Below are 19025 nucleotides of genomic sequence, written 5' to 3'. Positions count from 1 at the left end.
CAACAATGTCACTATGAAATCCTCCAAAAGAGGCAACATTGTTATTTGCTGATGATAGGAATCTAGAAAAGCTGGTATCTCAACATTGTTTCAGTTCACTTGGATTAGGTTAAGCAGAAGCAAAACTAAGAACTCCTTTGAACAAGCCCTTAAACACCTGGGATAAACCTTTTCAAGTTACAAAACCTTTTTAAAATTTTTTTTATTAACAGATCAATTATACACATTGTCGTTGTGATATTTACTACACACTGGTAGTGTACTTTGATCAAATTCACTCTATTACTCTTTCTTAGCTCTTCTTTCTTCATCCCATCCTTTGAATAGTTGGTTTTGGATTTTTTTTTTTAGGGGGGGTGGTTTTAAAAAAAAACTAAAACTTACCTTCTAGGTAAGTTTTACAAAGGGGTTTCAATTCCATGGCTCAGTTTCTGAGTACAGTGCATCTGGCTCAATGTCACCCCTTCCATCATCCTCCCTCATCTCTCCCAACCATCCCCCTCCGACACTTCAACGTTCGTAGTGTCATTTTCACATATATACATTGGATGTTATGGCTGCATTTTCCCACCCTTCCTCTGTTTTGAACAGTTTTTTTTTAAATTGGTCTCATGATGCTGTTTTCAAACATACATAATATTACTTAGATCATATTCCTTCTTAGATCATTACCTCCTTTCCTCTTTTTCCATCCTGCTGACTTCCACCTAAAATCACCCTTTTACAATTGTGTCCTATTTTTATCATCTTAGCATTGTTTTGTTATCATTATTATTAGTACTGTTTAGGTCTAGATTCTACATGTAAGGGAAAACCTTTCATATTTGTCTTTCTGAGTTTGCTTATCTTGCAAACTCACCATGACAATCTCCAGGCCCATCCATTTTCCTGCAAATGACCTAAGTTGCAAAAATCTTAAGGATGAACTTTGGCTGAAAGACATAATGCCTCCTGAGTAAGTAGAAAACAAGGTTCGATTTTCTCAGGTGAGTAGTTGGTTTGGAAGGTATGCCAGTTCTCCCCAAGGCAAATGACAAAATTAGTACAGTTCCCAGCTGAGACACAAGTTATCTTTGGGATGTGTATATTAGGTCTGGTTACATAATTTGAAGTTTTATATATATGGAAAGCCTCCTTATTGTGAATTATCAGGAAAAGGTGAGTAATGTCATAGTCATAGTCCTTTGGGCTACTAAAGGGAAATACCCCAAACTGGGTTCGTTATTAACAGCAGAAAATTATTTTTCATATTTGTAGAGGCAGGGAAGTCCACAGTTAAAATTTCTAGAGGACCTGTGTACGCTTCCAAGCCTAACATTGTGTGTTATCATGATGGGATAGACTTAGGGCAAAGGGCAGAAAAAAGATGAGGGTATTCCTTGGTACACCTTTCATGACCCATCCTGTTCCCTTTGCAGAGCACTGTTGATCACTTCCCACATTGGCTGTTAGATGCCATCACAAGACTCTTTTTGGGTTTTTTTGGGTCCAGTCGTGGGGCCTGAACTCTGGGCCTGGGCACTGTCCCTCAGCTCTTCAGCTCAAGGCAAGCGCTCTACCACTTGAGCCACAGCGCCACTTCCGGCTTTTTTCTTTTTGTTTATGTGGTGCTGAGGAATCGAATCCAGGGTCTTATGCATGCAAGGCAAGCGCTCTACCACTGAGCCACCTTCCCAGCCCCTCCATTACAAGACTCTTTTTTTTTTTTTTAATTTTATTTTATTTTATTTGTGAATATACTGTACAGAGGAGTTACAATTACGTGGGCAGGATAATGCGTACATTTCTTACCAAGCATTGCAGCCTCCTCCTTTGTTTACCCTTCACATCCCTTCCCAGCCTCCCCCCACCCCCCCAATCCCAATCCTTCTCCTTCCCTTCCCCCTCCCCCCCCCCCCCCCCGCACCGACGTTGTAAAGCTAGTTTTGGACATGACAACTCATCACAAGACTCTTGAATGTAGTGATTCACACCTAACCACTCAGGAGGCTGCGATGTGAGAATCAAGGTTTGAACCCAGATTGGACAGAGAGTCTGTAAGACTCTTTATCTCCAGAAAACCGGAAGTGGAGCTGTGGCTGGAAGTGGTAGAGCACTAGCCTTGAGCAGAAAATCTCAGGAAGAGTGTCCAGACCCTGAGTTCAAACCTCACAACTAAAAGCAAAAAGAGGTCAGAGGGAACTTGTTTACCCTTTCACTGTGTGAGAATGTAACGAGAAGGCACTGTCTATGGAGCAGAAAACAGCCCTCACCAGACACCATTTTTCTGCTGAGCCTTCGTCTTGCTTGCAGTTTTCAGAGCTCTGTTTTTTGTAAATTACCCTGTCCATGGTATTTTGTTATAGCAATCTACAAGGACTAAAGCCTGGGTCCCATTCACTCGGTTCTCCTTCCACAAGTCAATCATCTGCCCACCTGACACATTGCTGATTAGGTGTGAACATGTGCATTGAGGAAGCAGGCACATCTAGAGCATAGCACACAGTAAAGATATGTTCTGTAATACAATTAACAAGCTCCATCAGCACAGAAATCATTAAATAGTGGGAACAGAAGGCTAGATAGTTGTTTTTCAGAAACGTTCAACTAAAATAACACCTAATATAATACTTGCCCTCAAAATTACAGAATAATTTCTGCCAATTAAGCATCAGTCTGTATATTTCTACATTTCAATATTATCTGTATACCTATGCACATATATACACATACACGTGCATATATATATATACACATACATATATGTGTCAACACACACATAAATGATGCATTGTGAGTCCTTACATCCATCCATGTACTCATCTCAAATTATGTCTATCATATATAGACAGCTATTTCTAATTTGTGATTATATAGACAGTTATTTGTAACTTGTGACATGCTAATTTCTTAGAGCTGCCAAAACCCATCACCACATGCCATTAGATACTAACAGTTCTAGAGTCCTTGAGTCCTGAAATCTGGGGATTCTTTGAAGAGGCTGAGGTAGAATCTGATTCGAATCTACCTCTCTATTTCTAGGGATTGCTGGTAGTGCAGCATTCGTCCAGTGTCTTGTTACATTCAATGTGTCTCAGAGTTCATTTTTTTTTTCTATTTTCTTTCTTTCTTTCTTTTTGTTGGTCATGGAGCTTGAACTCAGGGCCTGGACTCTGCCCCTGAGCTCTTTTGCTCAAGGCTAGTGCTCTACCACTTTGAGACACAGTGACACTTCCAGTTTTGTGGTGGTTCATTGGAGATAAGAGTCTCAGGGACTTTTCGGCCTGGGCTGGCTTTGAACCATGACCCTTGGATCTCAGCCTCCTGAGTAGTTAAGATTATAGATGTGAGCCACCAGCATCCAGATGTTTTTTTCTTTTATGCAATGCTAGGTAGGATTAGAACTCATGCATGTTATGTGAGAACTCCTCACCCTGGTCATTCTGCCCATTCTTGTAATAGCACAGAGGATTAACTTTAGACCCCAACCATGCCCCTGCATGAATGCCTGGTAATGGCATCTGCAAAGGTTCCTTTTCCAAGGAAGAACAAATCTAAGGTTTCAGTTAGACAGAAATTTGGGAAGGAGAGGTTCTTTGAGACCCTGTTTGTACCTCTTTCTCCCTATGCCACCTGATGCCTGTTCCCTTGGCAGGTTATGTCCTTGACAGCACTTTTCATGTTCGTAATTTAAGAAACACTAGCTTGTTTAATAACCCTTCCTCTTACTGACAACCGGGCTCCTTGGGGAGATGGCTACCTGAACTGTTCACGCATCCACACCTGGCCACATGGGGCATGAAGTATACTATTCAGAATGAGTAAATACCAGCATGGGTTGTCTGGCTGATAACACAAATTCTTTTTAAATTTGTTTAGGCAGAATTCAGAAATACAGATTATTACATACATTTTGAGCTAGGGCTTAGATGGGGACTTGGGAAACCTCATGACCAAGAACACAGGTGTGGATGCTGATGAGGAATCACCTCCTGGCCACTGAAGTCAACACAACGAGTCCTGGTGCATAGCAGGGGCCTGCTGACACTCAGCCCCCAGAGCCTGCAAATGTGACAGTCCAGACCTGACCATCCAAGGCCAAGAACTCCCCCAACTGATACGTGCAAGAAATGGATGGTACATTAGCCCAGCTCTGGAAGTCAATGATACATTAACCCAATTTCCTAGCACTGAATACCCCCTTGTCCTGTCTGCAGTCCTCAATAAAAGCTTTGTTTTGTTTTCTTCTGAATACCTGGCAGGCTTTGGCCATTCCTACTTTACAAGGTACTGATATTTTCGGTTGGGTCCAGCGATATCGAGTCTGATCAATATATGACATTTGAGTCTTTGTGACATAGATGTCTACTGTCCTGCCCAGAGATAAAATACAGTTTCCTTTGCCAACACTTTTGTGATGAGATGAGTCATTTTGCCAAATGTCTGGTTCCCGGGAAAAGTGTCTTTGTTAGCAATCCTTTGGGCACTCCGTCAGGGCCAGAGGGAGAAAGCTGCTTTCATGCTCTGGGCTGCCGCCCAGTGAGAGGTAGAAGCTGAACACAGAGCAGGAGCTGTGCGCCAGCTGTTTACTGACACAGAGTTGAACTCTGAATTCCTAGTTCCTGTTGCTGCCCAAGCCCTGTTTCTCTTGAGCTGCCCTGCTTCACTTTGGTTGTTTTTCTTAGAAGCTTCAGTTCTCTGCTGATATCAAACATCTTGTCCTGAATGTTAGGTAGCCCACTATTGTCACTGGAGCTCTTAGCATTTTGATTGCACTTTTGTAATTGTTTTTTTTGTTTTGTTTTGTTTTGTTTTTGGATCATGGGGCTTGAACTCTGGGCCTGGGCGCTGTCCCTCAAATATTCAGCCCAAGGTGAGCGCCCTACCACTTGAGCCACAGCACCACTTGTGGTTTTCTGCTGGTTTATTAGAGATAAGAGTCTCACAGACTTTCCCACCCTGGCTGGCTTTGAACCCCAATCCTCAGATCTCAGCCTCCTGAGTAGCTAGGATTACAAGCATGAGCCACCATCACCCAGCGTTGTTTAAAATTCTTGATATGCTCATTCCAAAAATCTCGGCCATATCCAAAACATGGTTGAGACATACTTATTTTCTTCAGCTGTTCATTTTTTTCCTTGCCTAATGACATGGCTTCTAGTTTCTTTCTAAAAGCCACACATCATTAGGCCAAAGGTGCATGGGCAGAAAGACCTTAGATAGGCAGTTTTGTGCTTATCAGTCTGGAAGTTAGGCTGTGCTAATATTTTTCTGTACTTAGAGTTGTCAGGTGCTCTGATGTCCATTACACTCTTCTTGTTTTTGTCTCCTTATAGGTTTCTCTAGAAACTCCTCCTTACATAGAGTCCGGATTTACAGAGCTCGTGTCTGCAGTCCTATTATGACCCCGAACTGTTGACTTGCTAGTAAAGTTTAGGGTTTGGGTTTTGATTTGGGCAGTCATTTTTACAGTCATTTTTGTTGTTTCCATATTTTGCTGGTCCTGGGGCTTGAACTCTGGACCTGGATGCTTTCATACTGAGCTAGCACTCTATACCATTGGGGTCTCAGCTTCATAGCTTCCTGAGTAGCTAGGATTAAAGGGGTGAGCCACCAGTGCCAGGCTCAGTTTTATAATGGTATAATCAGATCTCAGTGCTCCTGTGAACCCAGACTCCTGGGCCCTGTCTTCAGAATGTTTCTCAGACATTCTTCTCCCCTTTTGTAAGACAGCCAGCTTTCTGGAGATGTGTAACTTCCTTTCTCTTCAATTGGAAAAAGGTCTGGTAGTCTTCCTCTCTTGTGAGTTTATTGTGGAGAATGTGCTGTATACCTTTTGAGACCATCGCTTTCCCATCTCTTGACAAAAGCTTTTTCCACCTGTCTTTGCCATGAGAACCTGGAGGTAAAAGTGGAGCAAATGTGGCCTTCCCTCCATTAAACTGGAACTTAAACCAGAACTTCTGCTTGCAAATTAGTGTTCCCTCAGCCTCCAGCAATTCCTCCAGATGAATACTAATATTACTAAGATGTAATCATTTTAAATATGCAGTGTTTTTAAATTATTAAAATCATGTTTAAATTATTTTTCATTTAAATACATTAGTTTCATTTAAATGACAAGAATTACACATTATAAGTCTTTCAACTCACCCATTTCTTTCAGCTAACAACTGCTTTCAAAAAGAAATACATGTGAACTATCTGCTCCACTCTTCTGTCCATTTATCTTCCCAGTTTGGTCAGAGCAATCATTCCTTAAATAGAAAAGAAAGCTGAGATATTTAAAAGAGTAGTAAACATTAACGGCTTTCTACTAGCCTGGGGCTTGTTAGCCCATTCCTGTTTGGCAGAGGACATTTGATTAAAAACCGGCCCATCTCTCCTCCCTTGTTAGGTTCACTGATAGGTATTAAATAGGTATTAAATTAAACATAAACTCAGCTGTTTTGCTTATGTCTGTGGTGTTTATGAGTAGAGGGGATTAGCATTTATTGGCAAATCAGTATGCCCACCAGCTGTGCACTCTGCGCCTCAACCCTTACTGTGCACCAAATTATGAAGGGATTTTTGAGAAATGCAAATTGAGCTTGGCTGGTCCCAGTTTAAACATCTCTGCAGTCCACTGAGCTTTGTGGGGGCTGAGACAGGAGAAAGACCTTATTTGCTCAGGTATCACAGATAGTCACTATTTTTTTTTCTTTTAAAACTACCATTATTTGAGAAAATCGGGCAGAAATGGATGCATTTTTAGAGAAATACAAGTTGCCCAAACTGAGCAAAGAAGAAGTTAACCAATTAAATAAGCCAATATCCTATAATGAGATACAGGAAGCTATCAAAAGTCTTCCAACAAAAAAAAGCCCAGGACCAGATGGATTCACAGCAGAATTCTATAAGACCTTTAAACAAGAACTAATACCCATACTCCTCAAGCTCTTCAGAGAAACAGAGAAGGAAGGAGCTATCCCAAACTCATTCTACGAAGCCAATATCACACTCATCCCCAAACCAGGCAAAGACCCAACCAAAAAGGAGAATTACAGGCCAATCTCCTTGATGAACACAGATGCAAAGATCCTTAACAAGATTCTAGCTAACAGAATCCAGAAACACATAAAAAAAATAATTCACTATGACCAGGTAGGCTTCATCCCAGAGACACAGGGATGGTTTAACATACGTAAGTCAATAAATGTAATCCAACATATCAACAGAGCCAAGGTCAAGAATCACATGATTATCGCTACAGATGCAGAAAAGGCCTTTGACAAAATTCAACATTCATTCATGCTAAAAGCTCTGGAGAAAATAGGAATAGAAGGAACATTTCTAAAAACAATAAAAGCCATTTATGACAGACCAATAGCCAATATTATACTTAATGGGGAAAAGCCACAACCAATTCTCCTAAAATCAGGAACAAGGCAAGGATGCCCACTGTCTCCACTCCTCTTCAATATAGTCCTAGAACCCTTAGCCAGGGCAATAAGGCAAGAAAAAGACATTAAAGGGATCCGCATAGGGAAAGAAGAAGTTAAACTATCCCTTTTTGCAGACGACATGATACTATACCTCCACGATCCCAAAAACTCCATCCCCAAACTCTTAGAAATCATAAATCACTTTGGCAAAATAGCAGGATACAAAATAAACCCACAAAAATCAGTTGCCTTCCTATACACTGATAATGTACAGGAAGAGAGGGAAATAAAGGGAGCAACCCCATTCACAATAACCTCCCGAAAAATAAAATATTTAGGAATTAACCTAACCAAAGATGTAAAAGAACTATTTAATGAGAACTATAAAAAGTTAAAGAAAGAAATTGCAGAAGACACTAGGAAATGGAAAGACCTCCCATGCTCCTGGATAGGCCGACTTAATATAGTAAAGATGGTAATACTTCCAAAACTAATATACAAATTCAACGCAATTCCTATTAAAATCCCAATGACGTACATCACTGAAATACAGAAAACAGTCCAAAAATTCATATGGAACAACAAAAGACCTAGAATAGCCAAAACAATTCTAGGGGATAAAGACAATATGGGAGGGCTATCCATGCCGAACTTCAAACTCTACTACAGAGCTATAATAACAAAGACAGCATGGTACTGGCACAAAAACAGACCCGAAGACCAATGGAACAGAATAGAAGATCCAGAAATAAATCCACAGGCCTACAGCCAGCTGATATTCGACAAAGGAGCCAAAGACATACAATGGAAGAAACACAGCCTCTTCAACCACTGGTGCTGGGAAAACTGAGCAGCCACATGCAGAAAACTAAAAGTGGACCCCAGCCTATCACCATGCACCAACATCAACTCAAAATGGATTAAAGACCTTAACATTAAACCTGAATCTCTGAAACTACTGCAGGACAGAGTAGGAGAGACACTTGAACTAATAGGCACAGGAAGGAACTTCCTGAACAGAGTCCCAGGGTCACAACAAATTGGAGAGAGACTCGACAAATGGGACTACCTTAAAATAAAAAGCTTCTGCACAGATAAAGCTATCGCAACCAAGCTAGAAAGACAACCAACTAATTGGGAAAAAATATTTACCAGCAATATATCAGACAAGGGGTTAACATCCTGTATATACAGGGAACTCAAGAAACTAATCCCTCCCAAACCCAACAAACCAATTATGGGCAAGGGAACTAAAGAGGGACTTCTCAAATGAAGAAATAAAAATGGCAAAGAAACACATGAGGAAATGTTCATCATCCCTGGTGGTGAAGGAAATGCAAATAAAGACAACCCTGAGATACCACCTTACCCCAGTCAGAATGTCCCACATCCACAAATCAGCCAACGACAAATGCTGGAGGGGATGTGGAGAACGAGGAACGCTATTACACTGCTGGTGGGAATGTACACTCATACAACCACTTTGGAAAGCAGTCTGGAGGGTCCTTAGAAAGCTAAAGATTGACCTCCCTTACGACCCAGTCATACCACTTCTAGGCATCTACCCTGAACAACAGGAACCAATATACAAGGACACGTGCACCTCCATGTTTATTGCAGCACTGTTCGCAATAGCTAGGATATGGAAACAACCTAGATGCCCCACCACAGATGAATGGATCCAAAAATTGTGGTATCTATACACAATGGAATATTATGCAGCCATTAGAAATGACAAAATAATGGCATTTGCAGGGAAATGGATGGAGCTAGAAGGAATCATGTTGAGCGAGGTAAGCCAAGAACGAAGAGACAAACAGTACATGGTCTCCCTGATAAGTGGATGATGAATCCAAAATGTTAGGTGATATGACAAAACTAACAGGACTTAAGAAACAAAGAACTCCCACTCATCTGGTTGAACCACTACTAAATATCCCCATGCTGCTGATCACATATATGGTATATAACATATGAGCACCGTTATATATTACAGACTGTGATAGACAATTTGCTCCAGGAAAGTTAGAATGAACTTGTGACTTTAAATGAGCATCATTATTCCACAATACTGTGAATTTCCGGAAATTAAGTAATCACTTAATCACAATCAAAAAAAAAAAAAAAAAAGAACCTTGGGGAAGGGAGGGAGGGAGGGGATGGTAGGGGGAAAACAATGGAGGGGGTAACAATGTTCAAGAGGAAGTGTACTCATTACCTCACTCATGTAACTGTAACCCTCTGTATAGTATCTTTACAATAAAAAAATTTAAAAAAAAACTACCATTATTTGTCTGAGCCTAAGTTTATTGAGCAAAGGGCCTTTATTGTGATATTAGAATGTACTTTGATCAGTGTGACACCTTCTATTGCTCTTTCTGACTCCCTCCCTCCTTATCACCTTCCCTTTTGTGTCTCCCTCTTTTTAAGTCTCTAGTGCCTTATAGTCTAGTATTTTCACTTATCACTACTTAAACCCAGGCTTTTCAGACCATCAAAGGAAGGACAGAGGAATGACCATGAAAGAGTTTTCTTTCTCAAACATGTATACGTAACTCATAACCTCTAGGGCCTGTGAATGTGACTTTATATGAAGTAAATTCTTTTGAGAAATGTCTGAGTTAAAATGAAGTCACACCTAAGGAAAGGTGTTCTTCTTCAACATGGAAGGCAAGAGAGGACACATGGCGAGAGAATGCCATGTAAAGATGGAGGCAGAAGCAGGAGCCATGCAGGTACAAGGGAACAGTTGCTGGCCACCACCAACATCTGGGCAAGATGAGGGAAGATGCTGCCCCTAGTCTGAGACAGCACCAGGTGCTTACAGCCAACCACCGTAGTAGAAACAATGTCTCCGTTTGTTAAGCGTTCAAGTTTGGTGTCATGTGTTACAACAGCCCTATAAAGTCACTCAATACACAGTTATGATTTTCCATGTTTCAGAATGTGTGTGTGTGTGTGTGTGTGTGTGTGTGTGTGTGTGTGTGTGTGTGTGTGTGTGTGTGTGTGTGTGCCAATCCTGGGGCTTGAACTCAGGGCTGAGTGTTGTCCCTGAGCTTCTTTTGCTCAAGGTTAGTGCTCTACCTCTTGAGCTACAGCATCATTTCCAGCTTTATATTCAGAGTAGTTTACTGGACGTAAGAGTCTCATGGACTTTTCATCCTGGTCTGGCTTTGAACTGCAATCCTCAGATCTCAGCCTCCTGAGTAGCTAGAATTATGGGTGTGAACCACCAGCACCCAGCTTGTTTTTTTCTTATAGTGCTAGGGATCAAACCCAGGCCTTGCATAAGCTGGGTGAGTGCCTCCATATCACAAAAGCCCAGGTGTGGATGTCTAGGACCCCAGCTGGAAGCTACAGGGAGGTGGTACAACCTTCAGAAAGCAAGACATAAGGAGGAGGTCTTTGGGTTACTAGGGGTATGTATCCAGAGTGGTTGCACTAGTTTATATTCCCACCAACAGTGCAATAGGTTTCCTTTTTTCCCACCAGCATTTGTTATTCCAGTTCTATCTAGACCAATCTAACTAGGATGAGATGGAATATCAAAGTTGTATTGATTTGCATTCCTTTTATGTCCAGGGTTGTTGAGCATTTCCCGATGTGTCAATTTGCCATTTTTACTTTTTCTTCTGAGAGGTCTCTTTTGCTCATTTATTGATTGGAAGTGTTAATTTTTTGAACTCCTTATATATTTTGGACATTAGGCCTTTGTCAGAAATATTGCTGGTGAAGTTGAGAAAGCTGATGTTATTCTAGTCTTCTTTCCATTGGGATAAAGTTCCCTTATTGTCCTTACTGTCTTTAAAATTAATTCCTTGTCTCTTGTCCAGAGTTTTCACTATGATATATCTAGAATTTTTTCTTCTCGGACCCTGTATGACTCTGTTAGGTGGGTGAGATTCTCTTTCTGGAGGTTGGGGAAGTTTTCGGTTATGTTTTGTTAAATATGTTTTTCAATGCCTTTAGTTTTGGATTCTTCTCCCTCACTTATCCCAATTATATGTAGATTTGATCTTTTGGCTGAATGTATCAATTCTTGAATGTCCCTTTGGTATGTTCTGCTTGTTTTTTCCATATTTGTGACTTTTTGTTCTAAATCTTCTGCTTTATCTTAAACTCCATATACCTTGTTTTCAACTTCATTGTGTTTCTTTCATATTTGCTTTATAATGGGAAGAGAGAGCCTTTCATGTTTCCAAGCTCTTTGTTAATGTCAATTCTCAAGTCCTTGCATGAAGTTTGCATGATGTCTATCTCCTTGATAAATTTCTTTCATTTCCTTCATTAAGGTGTGTAAAGTTCTCATCTTGTTGATGTCACTTTGGATGTTTTGTATTTCTTCATCTCTTCCCTGAATTCTTCTAGCTGTTCCTGGATCTGCCCTTTTATTTCTTTAGCCAATTCTCTCATCATTTGTGTAATGATTCTTTTAGTCATCCTTGTTTGTTTGTTTTTTTTCACTCTTGGGAGAGCCCTCCCCTGAGTTGTTGGTTTTGAGAGTGGCAGATTGGCTTGGTTTGTCCGTGAATTTTGTGATCTTTCACTGTGATTTACACATCTGGGTTCGGGCTGTGTAGAAGTGGTTATGATTAGGCAGATTCTGTAGTAATGGGCTGTGGTTTACTGGATTCCTTGTGGGCAGTGTGCCAGAAGTGTCCTGCACAGTGAGGCACAGACAGGACTCTGGGTCCATCTGGGCACTGTCTCTGGCACTGCGTCCCAAGTCTCATGCAGTGATGCGCACACAGGCTTTCTGCAGTGGGCTGAGCTCAGACCCCAGCAGTGTGGTGAGCCAGGGGCATTTCATGCAGGGACGCATGGACAGGATTTTGAACCTGGCTGTGTGCCAATCTGGGCACTGTGGGCGGTCGGCAGTGTCCTGTGCAGTGGTGTACAAGTGACCTTTTAGGTCCAAGCCGTGCCAGTGGTTTTTTAGAGTTCGTTTGATTGGTCACCCTACCCTTCCTGGCAGTGTTGCATGCAGGTGGGGAGGGGTGCGTCTGGCAGCTGCCAGAAGAGTGGAGGTTTGGGCTTTAGGGCGGGATACCTCCCACCTCCCACGGAGGCCTGCAACAACCTCATAGGGATGCTTTGTCTCCGAGCACGCAGCCCTAGTGCGGGTGGGGAGGTTTGGGTGGGACACTGTTAGAGGTCCTGGAGTTCTGTAGCAACCTGGTAAATAGCTTTGTCACTGCTCCCCGCTGTTAGGCGTCCCTCTGAGTCTGGCTGAATCCCACAGCATCTCCTGGAGATGCTGGCTCTCTGTAAATAGTGTCCCTGGCGTGCACTGCAGAGGCCGCGTTTTTCAGTTCCAAGATTCAGCTTCTGGATCTCAGGTATATGGCTGAGGTCTGTTGGTCCCGCAGCATCGCTGGTGGGTAGCTGGGTGGCCAGGGGAAAAAGGAAGAGGGAAGTTTTCCAAGGGGAGCCTGTGGCTGCAGCCTCTCTTTGGGAGTCAATTACTTTGGTTCCTCTGTGATTCCTCCCCCCCCCCCCCCCCCCCCCCCCCCCCCGCCGGGATGCTTTAATCTGAATCTTCGTGGTTGGTACCAAACTCTGATTATTTCTGGTTTGTTTGGTGATCTCTCTGGAGGTGGAGTTATGTGCTCGTAGAGGCCCTGTTCGATCAGAAGGAGACTCAATCCCTGTCACTACACCGCCATCTTGATTCTTCTCCCCCATATTTGTATCTTGGGCCAGAAAAAAAAAATCCACAAAAAGGATTGCAGATTGTTTGTGATTAATTGCCTAAGCATTTACTTGAAAAGTACACTGCTAAGCCCTTGTTTATCACCTCATAATCTTAGGAAATTTAATGGTAAAAAATTTCTTGGGACTGTTGTAACTATGTGTCTCCAAAGAATCTGCTCTAGAAATTTAAATTCAGAACCAAGCTTCTTTCTCTTTTCAAATTTAATACAGCGTTTTGGCTTTAGTGGTTCCTCAGTGAAGACAAAATAGACAACAAGTGTATTTTTCTTTAATCTTCATGTGGGAGTCTGTCGTAGAAGGAAAATACGATCATTTCTGTTTCTACTACTGCATAACAAATATCCCAAAATGTTGTGACCCACAAGAATCATTTTTATTATGCTTGAAAGTTCTGTGGGTTAAGAACTGAGGCAATTCCCAGCAGGAATGGTGCCTTTGATCAGGATCTCTGGATTCAGGTGTGATGACCCAAAGGTTAAAAAAAACACACAGTGCCATGCAATAGCCACAGCTGTTGTTTTACGGAGATCTGTCCTCTCACCTGTCTACCATTTGATGCCTGCTGTTGCCTCAAACCCCAGCTGTGTTTGATCACACATCCAACCTCCTCCTGTGGCCTTGGCCACCGTACATCATGACGTGCCTGGTAAGAACTCTTTTAGTCAGATTCCAGAGCTTTCTCAAAGACTCCAGGTTTGTACCCTAGCAACTTTTTTTCTTGATAATCATATCAGCTTTGCTGTGGATGCCTAAAACATTTAGATCTTGAGCTGTTCTAATTTTGTTATTGGATTTTGCTTGGTTTGGAGTTTGTTTTGCTTTTTTTTTTTGTAGTCAGGGTCTTGATGAATAGACCATGCTGTTCAACTTCACAGTCCTCTTGCCTCAGATGCCCACAGGCTGGCATGATAGGTATAAGCTAGCACACCTGGCTGTGAGGTATTTCAAAGGGGACTGAGGAGTGATGAGAATGATGAATCCATGCAGCCCCCTCTGGAAAAAAAAATGACCAAGGCTAGTATTCTGAGTGTGAAGGGAAGTTATTATGAAAAAACGGCACACCCTGATTCACATGGCAATAAAAGATAGATGCATTCATTAATAATAGTAATAATAACAATGATACTAATAATAGGATGGTAGACCTGAAGAATCAAGATTACATGTGTGATCTAGGCAGCTGTATGCGGCCCCCAAATTTCCTCTCAGGTAAATGTTGGTTGCAAAATTCAGTCTAGAATCTCTAATGTTTCAGTTGACACAACCAAAAGCGGAAGGTAAATCATAGCTCTGCAAAGAGCCTGGGAAGCCTTCCCAGTGCACCCTTCATTTTGCAATTGAGGAAATTAAGGGCTAGGGAAGCGCAACATCTTATTCAAAGTCAAACAGAGGTCCGGTATAAAGGTACACACCTGTAATTCTAGCACTCAGGTGGTTAAGGCAAGATTATAAATTGGAAGCCAGTGGGTTGAATATAGCCAGACCCTCTCTCAAACAACAAATATCCAGAAGTCAGCACTGTTTTCTTTCTTCATGCATTCTCTGAAGCATGCACTCATAAACGGTGGTGTCCATGCACCGGCAGCTTGACCCCAGCCAGCGGTATTATTGGGAGGTGGTGAAGCCTTGAGGAGTTTGGGCCTACTGGGTGGAAGTTAGACCTTAGGAGGCAAGTTCTGGAAAGGGATATTGGGAGTCTTCCCTCCACACTGCCCTGCCAAAGACTGCCTATGCTGTTCAGCTGTCAGGATGCTAAATGGTTGGGTTTTTTCTCAGCCCCAGTGGAGTAAATATTGATGGACTCAAGACAATCATTGTTGCTGTGCTTTCTTGCTGGTGATTGGTTTAGGAGTGAGCATGTGATGCAATTCTGACTAATGAGATTCCAGGGAATTATTCTAGAAATTTCACTCCAGAGAAGAGACCCAGGAAGGAATATTTCATTTTTTTTTTTAACTCTGAAATCATGATGCTTGGACATACTTCAGTTTGGTCACAAGTTTGGTAGGATGAGTGTTCAGATAAGAATTAGCATGCTGCAGGAGGGAGAGAGCCAATCGACGGGTAACTTTCATGTTATCAGCAAGTCACTGACTTAAGTATTGCCTTGCTAGGGTGATCCCTTGTTGTGTGGGATGACTGATACTTGCATATACGGGAATTTTGATTTGGGACTCTGGTTACTTGAAGCCAAAGTTTGCTGGATGCCAACTGCTTAATACCATATGAACAACACAGAAGTGAGTGAAGTGTCCAAGGTGGAAGAAGTTGACTTTCCAAGGGGGCACAATTAAGGCCAAGCATGTTCCTGACTAATCTCAAAGTGTGATTTAAAAAAAAAATCTGTAGGGCTGGGAAGGTGGCTCAGTGGTAGAGTACTTGCCTTGCATGCATGAGGCCCTGGGTTCAATTCCTCAGCACTATATAAGCAGAAAAAGCTAGAAGTGGTGCTGTGGCTCAAGTGGTAGAGCACTAGTCTTGAGCCGAAGAGCTGAGGGACAGAGTCCAGGCCCAGAGTCCAGGCCCCATGACTGTCAAAAATAAAATCTGTAAAGAACACTTTGGGGACAGTTGGTAGCTCTTGGAAGGGGACTGGATGTTGATGGAGGTTGAGGGATTTTTGTTACTTTTACATGTGTCTGTGATAATTATGAGAGTATAAGAAAGTGTGGCAAGAGATGAATGGTGGAATTTGAGATGCTTGGGGGTAAAATGTCATGATATGTGTAATCACACAACTCCGAGCAGCATACACAGTACAAGATGAAGAGTAATTACATCAGAGCAATGGGCACATTTACTCTCACTGAACCAGTCCTGCTTTGCCCACCACACAATGTGCCAACCCCCAAAGACCTTTGACTTTCTGAGATCAAAAGGCCATGTACTGACTGCCCATGTGGGCTCAGGTGAAGTCATGGTTTGGACAAAAGCAGTCCTGAAAAGTAACCTGGGCAACTGTAATCATAACCCATCTGACACAGTATGATCGCTGGCAGAGCTCATGGGATAATGATGTATTCCTGGTTGCACAGTCTCCAAAATGGCTAACTTTTAAAGCTAACTAAAAGCAGGCTAGTTACTAGAAGCAAAGGAAATGGAGCGGAGGTGGGGGGGGGGGGTAAAGGGGGTTGTGACTCAGGTTTACCCTCAGCTCCAACCTCACTCTCTTCACTGACTGACTCATCAAAATGTCCCCTAATTAGAAGAGAAAGTACCTGGATTGCACAGCTGGTCTAAATTAATATGCTTTCAAGAAGCCCAGCTTTCATGCAAACACCTCCAGAGACCTGTACCTTCTAGGTACAGGGTTGTCTGTCCTTCTAGGTTCTGGGGTTCTCTCTGAAGTAAAGCGTTTCTGGGAAACACATGAACATAGGCCTGAGTTCCCTGGCTGTGGGGAGGGTACAGCCAGCGCTTAGGCCAGGTGATCCACTGCACTTCTGCCAAAGGTAGAAACCAAACCCTTGGGGGAATGTAGCATCAAGACATGCAAACCACACCCAGGTCAGACAGGGTGAACTCACTGCTTACTCCTTGGGGTGGCCTCCATGCACAGAGGACACCCTCAAATTCTACTGCAAAACAGATGTCCATCAGGACAGTGTGGCAGCAGATAAGCATGGCAGAGAGGTAGGACAGGCATAAGGAGGCCTTTGATGTCTCTTCTGCATATGGTGGTAGTGTGTTTGTGACTCGGAGAGCAGTGGTTAAGGAGAAATCTTGGCTAAGTAAAGGGGAAGTCGAGAGCTCAAGTAGAAACAGCATACACTTCCTGAGTTTTAAGAGTGGGAGGCAAGTCTGAACTGGTCTTAAAAAGTAAGTAACATGTGATAAGTGAGAAGACCAAGTGGGTTGCTATATGGAACAGAAAGAACCTGATTTTAGAGCCTGGTTTAGAGATGCATGCCTGTAAATCCTTGCACGCTGGAGGCCGAGGAGGGAGGATTGCAAGTTTGAGGCCCATTTAAGCTCTATAATGAAACTCAGTCTCAAAAATTAAAAACAAGGGCTGGGAAGGTGGCTCAGTGGTAGAGCGCTTGCCTTGCATGCCTGAGGTCCTGGGTTCGATTCCTCAGCACCACATAAGCAAAAAGAAAAAAGCCGGAAGTGGCGCTGTGGATCAAGTGGTAGAGCGCTAGCCTTGAGCTGAAGAGCTGAGGGACAGTGCCCAAGCCCAGAGTTCAGGCCCCACGACCAAACCCAAAAAAATAAATAAATAAAATTAAAAAAAATAAGAAACAAGAAAACAAAAGGAAGAACCCACCTTGATAAAGATATATGTGTGTGTGTGTGTGTGTGCCCGTGTGTGTACTTGCACACACATTCACATCGATAAACATTCTTTCCTTTAAAAAAAAAGTCTCCTCTGAGATATTTTCTCAAATGTGACTTGACTTTTGGGCTTTTGTGTTTTTTCCTGCATTGCCTATTTTTAGCAAGAATTCTGATATGTTACTTTAGCCAGTGACCCCACCCCTGCCATATCTAATCACCCAGACATCTGTAGATTCCTCTTCTTTAACCACTGCCTACGTCTGAAAGCCCTGGCCTGCCTTTAGGAAAAATCCAGTTAGGTTAGTTTAGCTAGAGTGCCCTCAGCCCCTGGAGTTTCCTCTCAGTCATTGTCTCTCCATTCAGCTCCAGTCAGTTCTTTGGCTACGTAGCTCCACTTGTCTTTTTGCATTTCTTTTTTCCTTTCAAAAAATTACCCATAGCATGCATTTATCACTACCAGTTCTGAAAAGTCAGCAAGCCCAGATCAAGGTTTTGGCAGGTTGAGTATCTAGTGAGAACTTCAAAGGGGAGAATGAGCTCAAGCCTTTTTCTTTTTTTTCATTAGTGTATAACAATTATTTCAAATAATGGGCTCTGTTGTGATATTTTATGCATGGAGAGTATATCTATTCGCCATAAGCATGCTCTTTCCCTTTCCTTAGGTCTCTTCTCTGCAATCGGTATTCTCTCCAATAGCCCCCATCAACAGTTTTCCTTACCATATTTGAGGTTGAGCCCAGCCTCTCTCCCCTGTTGCAAACCCTGCTGCCATGGTCCCCATTCCTGTCACCGTGGTCCCCACGTGGTTGTCCCTAGTGTGCTTTAACCAGTGAATGGTTGGATTCATCTTGTGAAAACAAATATATACTCTGCAGCTCCCTAGCTTGTCCACCTCAACGCTGAGTTGGTTTCCCATCACACCCAGAGAGAAAAACCACCAGAGCTCCAGATCCAACGCCTTCCTCAACACAGGATTAAAACAAAACAAAACAAAACAAAATCCAACCTGCTTGGCCTGACCTTGTGGAAGCTGTGGGAAAGCACATTGCCAGTCTTCACACAGAGTGACTGTCAATGAATCTACCCTTTTCCCTTTCTCCTGGAGCTGGAGCTGAGGTACAGTGAATGAAGCCACACCTGCCGCCATGATGTTCACAGAGGGTGGAAACACATGAGAAGGGGTGCAGAGAAGCCAGAGACTCCAGGAAGGAAAGACCATGTGTGCAGAGGCCGCAACAAACTCCCGAGCTATCTAGACACTTTGCACAGTAGCATGTTTTAAATTATTATTGTTAAGTCGTTGCCCAACGGAGTCATGATTCTCTAAGTCAGATTATAAGTTAATGTCACCCCTTCCATCTTTCTCCCCCATTTTCCCCCTCCCTTCCCTACCCTCAAGTTGCATAGTTTTGTTGTTGCTGTTGTTTTTACATAAGGTACATTGAATCTGAGTAGCATTTTTAAAATAACATAGTCACTGAATGATGAAGTCCTCAAGTTATTTTATCAGGAATTTCTTTTGTTCTGCAAATTCTTGGCCATTCTAGTCATTTATATATAGCATAGCCAGATAAAACAGGACACCCAGTCAGTCAGAATGTCGATGAATAGTCATTTATTTGTTTACTT

Source organism: Dipodomys merriami, unplaced genomic scaffold (assembly GCF_024711535.1).
Source record: "Dipodomys merriami isolate MVZ:Mamm:240054 unplaced genomic scaffold, mDipMer1.0.p SCAF_6, whole genome shotgun sequence".
Classification (NCBI taxonomy): Eukaryota; Metazoa; Chordata; class Mammalia; order Rodentia; family Heteromyidae; genus Dipodomys; species Dipodomys merriami.
The sequence above is the reverse complement of the archived record's forward strand: the minus strand, read 5'-3'. Positions refer to the sequence as shown.